The sequence below is a fragment of the Anser brachyrhynchus genome (assembly GCF_964034855.1).
Source record: "Anser brachyrhynchus genome assembly, chromosome: Z".
Lineage (NCBI taxonomy): Eukaryota > Metazoa > Chordata > Aves > Anseriformes > Anatidae > Anser > Anser brachyrhynchus.
The window spans coordinates 70723003-70732116 of record NC_137697.1 but is presented as its reverse complement, the minus strand read 5'-3'; positions in this window follow the sequence as shown (position 1 = coordinate 70732116).

Here is a 9114-nt window from a genome sequence, read left to right as displayed (position 1 = left end):
TCCTCTTCCCTTTCTGATTTCCCTTCCCCTCTTCTTCCCCTCCCATTCTAGCTTTTACTGACGAGTTCGACATCACACAGTGTGGAACACCTTGGGATCATTTTATGTCCATTGCCCTGGTCCTGCCCGCTCCCCACCGCTCACCCACCCGCAGCCTGCTGGCTTTGGGGGGCTGGAGAGAGCATGGTGCTGGGTCAGCACTGCTCAAAGAGAGGCAGAACAGTGGTGTGGTACCAGGGCTGTGCTGGCTGCCGGTGCAGAGCACAGCACTGGGGGGTCTGCTGTGGGAAAGTGAGCTCCATCCCAGGCAGATCCAGCACAGCTGTAGATCAAGTTTTAATTCTAAATATACATTTGTTTTAAGTATTCTGAAAAGCGTTTTGCTTTTTGTTTTTGTTTTGTTTGTTTGTTTGTGTGTGTGTGTGCGTGTGTGTGTGTTTAATGGAAATGCTAGTTTTCTCACCTTTTGGAGGGAGGGGTAATCTCATTGGAAGAGATGAGATTTATGCCTTTATGCCCAATTAGTTTGTTTTAATAACTCAATATTTTCCTCTGAAAAAGTATATTGAATAATATTCAGCCAGCTGTGCTTCTGCTGATGCGAATGAACCATTTTGCAGGGCTGATCGGAAACATTCATTCCATAATCGGAGGCTATTGCAGGAAATCTTGTCTATCAAGTAACATGGGAGAAACCTAAGTCACTTCCTCCTGGCATAGGCCATCTACCTGACCACAGCTTGGCAGCATCAGAAACATACTTTAAAATCATAGTACTATCTGGTGACTAAAAAATAATGTTAGATAAAGGCACATATTTGCTCTTGTTTCACGGTGTTTTATTTTTATTGGTCTCTAGAGTACAGCTTCATTTACTAAAATGTGCATATAGCCCATCTACTGAATCCCACAAGAGTTCTGAAATGTAATGGCATTCAAAACAAAATTGTCTGATTATTTCTTTGAGGAGTTGATTGTGTTTGATAAATGTGCATTATGTTTGAAAATAATATTAGAAGGAATACATTCAGGAATATCATCATTGATGGTATAATTGTGATACTAGAAAGGGCAGAATCAGGTAAAAGTGAGCCACTCACTTTTGACAGAAATCTATTGGGATTATCCTGTGACATCTATGGTATGAAGCGTTGACCTCTTTCTGACTTAGTCCCTCCATATTTTTTATTTGGCTCAAATCCCCTTTCCTTTTTATCAAATTTCAAGAAGGAAGACACTAGAATATGAATTACCACAAGTTTGCCCTCAAGCATTTATTTCTTTCTTCCTTTGAATAATAATTATACAGCCAACACAAGAATGCCTTCATAGCACTGGTTGGTGGGAAGAATCACAAGGAAGCAGTTTAGTGTTGCAAGTCTATTTTTTTTTCTGAAGTTTAGAAGTATACAGAAAAAATGAACAAAGAAGTTAACTTTGTTCCTAGGTATTATTATAATTTGAAGTTCTGTTCTAAGAAAGAAGTCTTCTGAAAACAGAGAATTTAAAAGTTCTTTCATGTTTTCAATTAATATATCCTTCTTATGTATTTTCATTAATCCAGTTTTGAGCTTTCATGTACTTGGCATAAAACAACAATTTGGTACAAGTAGTTGAAATAGTAGAGCTGCAGGAATTCTTTGTTGTGTTGTGTTGTTGGTTTTTTCCTCTCAGTTCATTGATTAAATACTTCTTTATTTAAATGAAGTGACTGATAAAACAAATAAACATTTTTTTCTGACCTCTTAAGGGATTTCTGAAGTTGAGTTAAATATTTTGTTGTTTTTTTGTTTGTTTGTCTGTTTGTTTCTGGGATATTTATCATTTCTTTATACAACTAAGTTGTTTTAAGTGCAACCTTGATATGCAATAGTCATATTACTACTTTGGTGTATACCCCAAGGCTTCATCTGAGACCACTTCCATTTAATGTTGAGAACAACTACTGAACACCTTCACTTTTTCTTTTAAAATTGTCTGGACTAGATATGATAAAACGCTTGCCACAGAGACCTACCATCTGTAAGGTAATTTATATAGCCTCTGGTACAAGTGCTTTTTTAGAAGTCATATTACCATCTGTAAGAATTTACTCTGAATCTTTGTACAATATCGCCTTCATGTTTCCCGTTCTATCCTTAGATACAGAAAAGGAGTTATATAATCCTTCATATAGCAAAGATATTAAATGGTCAAGTAGAACAGGCATCCTTGAAAGTCTGCTAATTAATGATACTTTCACATCCCTAAATCAATATTAATTCATTTAATTCTCAGACACATATGTAATTTAAATATATATCTGATAAAGAACTGCAGAAACCTGTATAATAATTGAAGATAATAGCGAAAGAGTTGTAGATTCGCATGTTCTCTCATGTTCAGTCATCAGTCTTGTACACAGCCTCTAAACAAAGGAACCTTGAAAACGTGTGGAAAGATACAGAGGATTATGGAGAGAAAGATGACTAACCAGACCAAGAAGACGGGCATTTTGAACTGAATAGTTATAACAATGGCTTTCATAGGCCACCTAACGGTAGTGACTCTTAAACACTAGAAAAGTATCCAGAAATAAGGATATTCAGTACTTTTGACAATCAGCTTGGGTCTAATTTGATTGCCAGTACACCACAACTGGAACCTTAAATCTTCACTGTATTCAGGAATCACAGAAATAAACTTTGTTCTAAACAGAACAGGCAGGTTTGGATAATATGGGCACTAACAGAGAACTTGTAAGCATTAGTCATATTTCCTGGCTTTAGTAACTGAGTTTTTGAAATTTGTGATTGCAGGTCTAACATTTCCAAAGTCAATAAGCAGGTCTCAAAGTACAGAATCACAGATAAAAATGTAGAAATACAGGGCAAGAGAATACTTCCAGTACTCCAAAATGCTTGTTTTTTGAATGAGAGATTTAAAATTCTCTTTATCCAAAAAGTTTGAATTCCTCTAGCTTTGAAATCTGAGAAAAGCTTTACAAAAACAAACAAACAAACAAAGAAAACCAGAGGAAATTATTTTTCTGAACTTTTAATTTTTGCTAACAATAAATTTTTGTTGTTTTGCTGTTGTTTGGTGTTGTTTGTTTGCCATAGCCTCATTCCTGTGAAATATCTGCTTGAGGAGAAATGTAGAAAAGACACCTGAGCACCTAGCAACACGGAAGCTGATGGGTTCACTTGTGTGGTCTTTTTTCCCAACATTAATTAAGGCATGGAAGAGGAAAAGTGCTTATTGTTATTATAACAAGAAAATGTTCTTATAATTGAAAGCTTCAGAGAGATGCTAAAATCATTTTCATAAACAATTGACACATTGGGGCACTGATGATTTTAAAGGAAATGATAACAGGCAAAATGTCAGCAGTCAGACACTTTCCAAATAAATCAGGATTAAAATTATCAGTAACGTCAAGGAGGACAAGATTAGGCCAAAAACAACTGCTTTTGAAAATTGCATCGTATGAAATCCCCACTGATGTGACTACACATAGAAACGATACCCAGTACCTCCTTTGCAAAGCACTGGGTAGGTAATACATGGACAGGAAAAGAAAAATAATTGTTGAATAACTAGAGAAACAAAGGTTTTCACATCTTCAAAGCACTATATCAGGAATGACTTTCATGTGCACAGCCTTGAAGTGTATCTTCCTGTCATTTTCCTCCATCCAGGCAACTACTCCTTGAGTCAGCTGCAGAAGGCTGAAATGTGCCCTACAAAACTCTCTTCTGCGAGCTATTCTGTGCACTGTAGACTGCGATGCAAGCTGCCAGTCCCTTATAGGACACATTCTGCTGCATCACTCATTTTGGTCCAAAGAAATTACGCATGTCTAGATTATTGTAGTGGAAGTGCCATCTCCGATCTTTTTCCCCATGCCTTGCCCATCAGCAACAGACAAGATACTACTTATCCCCACGTCTTAATATCCTGTCCCATCACAGCATATCCTTTTAATATCCTGTCTCTGACAGCATCACCTGTCTCCATACACAGGACTAAGCCATAACAATAATTTACTCCCATAGCTAGGAAGCCTAGCTGTCACAGACCACATCTGGAGACTGTTAGTCTTGCTAGATTGCTTCTTACACAACAAATTGGTTCACTTACTTGATGGAGTTGTTTGAGGAGAAATATATTATTCTTAATGAGAAAAAAGTCTCTGGGCATCTATGAATAACAGGCTGATCTTTTATGAAATAATGTCTTCCTCCTCAAATTCTGACAAACTGCAAAGCTTATAGTTTATGAATTTGTGTATTTTGTATTGATTCTGCCTCATTTTGATTGCCAATAAGTTTATCTTCTTCATCATCATTGTGACTTATGTGACCTCTTGAAATAGACTAATTTTATTTTTACTATACCTATTACTTTCTTCTTCATTTTTCTTTTGCTGTGCTAGAAAAAATCACAAGAATATTAAAGTATTAAATTTACGTAAAGGTATGCAATGAGATCCCCAGTTTGATAAAATCATTGACCTATCCACAAAACATAATACTTTTGTGCATAAAAAGCAATATATCTTTGTAAACTGAATGACAAAAATGAACATTCATGTAACGCACACATGTGCCAGATGTAGGGGAAAATATTAATGTAATTGAAGCAATAAGTATCATTTATCATTCTTGAACATTAAAAGTAATTCAGTATACAAAATACTAAGACCAGTAATTCATGCCAATTAACTAATCCTTCTCCCTCTCTCTCTATCTCAGTCTCCCCCAGTTCTCTCCACCTCCTCCTCAGCTTGGCTTGTGGATTTAACTAGAAAGGAAGAGCGGATCTTCCACATATATAAGAGAGTATTTTAGTGTGCGTAATATAATATAATCATAATAATACAGCTCACAAGTCTGATTCCAGAGGGACAGCAATATAATTATCCATAAGTTTAAATTTGTATTTATTGCAATTAGTTAGCCATGCTGTCCTACATAAATAAGTCTTCAGTCATTTTAAAGGCTTTCCACTAAATCTTGTTTCCTCAAGTATCAATGCACATTTACTATGCAAAATGTTCCTACCAAATCTGAAAGGACAGTTTAGGAAAAGCAGTTTTACATCTAACCACCATGCTTGCCTATGTCTAACAAGGCATAGCTAATTAGACTTTTTCTAAACCATTTTTTTTTTTTGCCAAAAATTTATTCCCTCTGAATTCAATGAGAGTTTTGCCACTGGCTTCCTTGGCAGCAGATGATAAATTAATTCATTTTTACTTAGGATACAACTCAACTAATTACAAGGCTATGCATTCATTTTCTTGGCCATAGCTCAAAACACAGATCAACATATGTTAGAACAGAGAATAATCATTTTGCTGTGAATCTCTGTTTTCAAAGCGAGAACTATGTGTACACTTGCACTTACGCAGAAGTAAGACTAGGAAAGCCAAAGCCCATATGGAATCAAATTTCGCAAGAGGTGTCAAAGACAAGAAGAAAGGTCTCTAGAAGTGCATAGGTGATAAAAGGAATACTACAAAAAATGTCCACTCATGAATAAGACATAAGTAAATCCATGGGCCCTGATGGGATGCACCCGCAAGTCTATGATGATCACAGATAACTTCCCATGCTGGTGCCTTAACCCCAGATACAAAACCTACATCTTCCATTCAGAAACCTTTCCCTCGTATCGTCCTTCACATTGTGGAACAAGACCTAGCAGATGGGCAGAAGAAGCCCAGACAGAGATATACTACAAAAACTTTGAAAACAAAAGACGTATCTTGGGCATAACGTGATGCAGTCTTTCAACTGCTTATCAAAACCATCATACTTCTTAGTATGTATTCTCATACTTTACTCATTAATTATGTATAGCTGTATTTAGTAGCAAGGAGGAAGGATGAGCTTTTGCTTTTCTGAATACCCTGGACCTTCCAGGCTTCAAGCTATAGCAGTAGTTGCTAAATAGCTATGGTGGTGACTATGCTGCAAATCTGTGTTTACATAAAGAGTCAAGTTTGGACCTCATTTCCAAAATGCAAAATTAAAAAAAAAATAAAAATAAAAAAAAATCAGAAAACTAAAACCAGAAAGAATAAGAAAATGTGAAACTGTTATCAGCATAAAATATTTTTTATTTACATATGAGAAAAAAGACTTCTGATGGGCATTGGCAAGAGGGTATGAAGAACTGGGTCAAGTTATTTTTTCATATACTTTTATAAGCACTGCTTTCTCTAACTTTGTGGACATTACTTAAATGAAACTTAAATAAAGGAGGGGCACAGGAGTTGAGTATTCAAACATGCAAGAGAACTTCTATTCAAATATGAGATGCACCATTAGATCAAGTGAGAAAATGCAGTGAATGTTTGTATGTGCCGGTCAGAGGTAGAAATCAGAAGTTCAGTAATGAATGGCAGGGATTCAGCAGGGTTAGGCCATAAGATGGTATGGCAAAATATCTTTGCCACAGCTAGTGGCAGGAACCAGGGAAAGCAATTAAAGAGAGAGAGGTTAACCAGTCAAAGTAATAAGCAAAGAAAATAATCTTGGTAAGGACAATCTAGAACTGATGAATTAAGGTTGTGTGGATGTACAGGTATGTCATCTCTCAACTTGATATGACTATCTAGGACCAGTTCTGATTGGTTTTACTTAAATCTGTACTGAAGAGCAATTCCTGATAATATAGAGGATACTAAAGCTAATCCTGTCTTGCAGTTACGATACATTAATTATTAGCATTTCCTTCACTTTTATTCATAACTCCAGGGAACAGCGTTTTGTTCTATTTATTTTCACTGTGACAAAAAAAGACCAGAAAGAGTCCCATCAGCACTAGTGAGCACACACTATTTCCAGTATTTCAACTGAGAGATGAGTATAAACTCTTAAAAAAAAAACCTGATGTGTAATCATCCAGAACAGCTTAGAAATATATATATTTTTTTCTCTGTTCCTTCTCATTCGCCTTTCCCTGAATTAATCTCTTTCTCTCTATATATATATATATATTTTTTTTCTTGCTGACTACTTCCTTGACTAGTTATCAAGATACTAGAGGAACAACAGTGAGCAAATAAAACCCTCGTGTCACAAGAACATTCTTGAGAAGGAGTAGAGTACTCTTTTGAAACTTTGACCACCTTAACGTGGTTAGATAAAGTAGCTAAATAAAATAGCAATGGCTGTAGAGAAATGCTGAGGAAAAAAAAAAAAAGGTCTAGAGAATAAAGAAAGATTTATTTTCATAGAAAGTTAAGTATGGTATCTTTTTTCCTCTCATTTTGGTCATAATTTATGGAGTATATATGTAGGTATGTAGGCAAGTATTTATGCTGAAATTCTGTTGGAATTTTTAGTCCAGCCTGAAGAGGAGAGAGCAGACAATGTAGGGAAACAAATGTCTATTCACGTTTCTTAACCTTTCAGACAGACTATGTCATCATCACTTGTGTAAAATGGATTTAAAATTCAGATGTTGAAAACAGTTGTTTTAGTGTTTTCCATAATTTGAAGTCTACCTAGAGTGTCAGAGTCATGCACACACATCCTCAAGATCTAGCTAAAATGATCACTTCCCTGACTTGCCTGTGAAATATTTATTGGTAAAACAATTCAGTGCTATTACTCAGTACTAGTGAATGGGATGCCAAACTACGTTTCCTATATATGCATATCCCAGAAAGACATGCATATAGCTTTAATTCTCACTGTCATTCAGAAAATTAGTATCTAACCATACCGAGGACAATAATGAATAAATTGCAAATAGTGCCCTTTGAAAGATACACAGCAACCTGCAAAAGGTTGTATTGCGGTACTAGCTATGGCAAGCTCATCATCAAGGAAATTCTTGAATACATTTTGGAGTGAAAGTGTACCTCTCCCATTCAAAACAAGTAGTTCTTCCTGGGTACTACTGATACCAGTCTTTTCTTTTGGTGAGCAGGTCATATAGGAAAGAAGTTTCAGTATATATTTGTGGGCACAGACTCTCATCTCCCCTGATGCCCATGAAATCTAGGAATCTATTCCAGGGAAAAACTTGAAGCTATTTTAGAAGTATTGCAGGGTAGAGAGCAACACAACCTGGTCACAGGGTCAGTGAAGTTCCATATAGATGCAAGATTCCTGCAGTGTACTGCTTTTTAATCAGGAATGGACACTAATGCATTTGCATTTGACTACACTGTAATGCATGGATACCTCACATAAAAGTGGAGACAGACCTGTGCAAGGAAAATATTGATAAGAAGAGTTTTCTATTGAAACCTGTAGGTAAATCTGAGTTTTCTATTGAAATCTGTAGGTAAAAAAAAGACTGTAGAATTGGAAAACGATGTGCTGAATAAACAGCAATAAAATATTCAGTAGCTCTAATGTACTTTCTACACAGGTTGCTAAAATGATATATCAGGAAAGTCCTAAGTAGGGGGCTTCCATAAGATTCAAGTGCAGAAATATAAAAAGTAGTTCCTACCTGTGAAGCAAGTCAGAATTTACTCATATGATGTGGATGAACACCACATATGTTCCATAGAAAGTACATTATGGGCTGCAGCAGCAACAGCCAACAAGCTAAAGCCCTACAGCCTTGTGACTTGACTGAATCCTGAACAGCCATTAACTTCACCCTACTGATACCTGTTAAGTAAATGGAAGGCAAGTAGTCTCTGCACTGGAGAGAGGAGTATCAACCATGATTCAGTCTCATTTGTACCTTGCACGGTGTGTGTGCATGGCACAAGTCAGACATGCCTAGAAACTTTTAATCCAGCACCAGTGAAAAAGTGTGTCATCAAAATACTCTAACTGGGGACAGCAGTGAGTATTGTGTATTGCACAAGGGAAGAGGAATTGTAACTGCTGCTGCCTACACTTGTGATTAACCCAATCAGTGGACTTAAAACAGGATTGGTGAAGGATTTTGCAGAATTCCTGATGGCCTTGGCACATGTGGCAAGTGCAAATATTCATTGAAAAGACGGTGATTGTTCCCTGTACAACAAAGACATAAAGATGGCCTAAATGTGCAAAAATGATTAATGTTGTGGGAGTAATATATCAAGAATATGTGACATCTCTGTTCTCCCTGCATCTGTCTGCAAGAAAAAGAGACAGTGAATGGAAAAAAAAA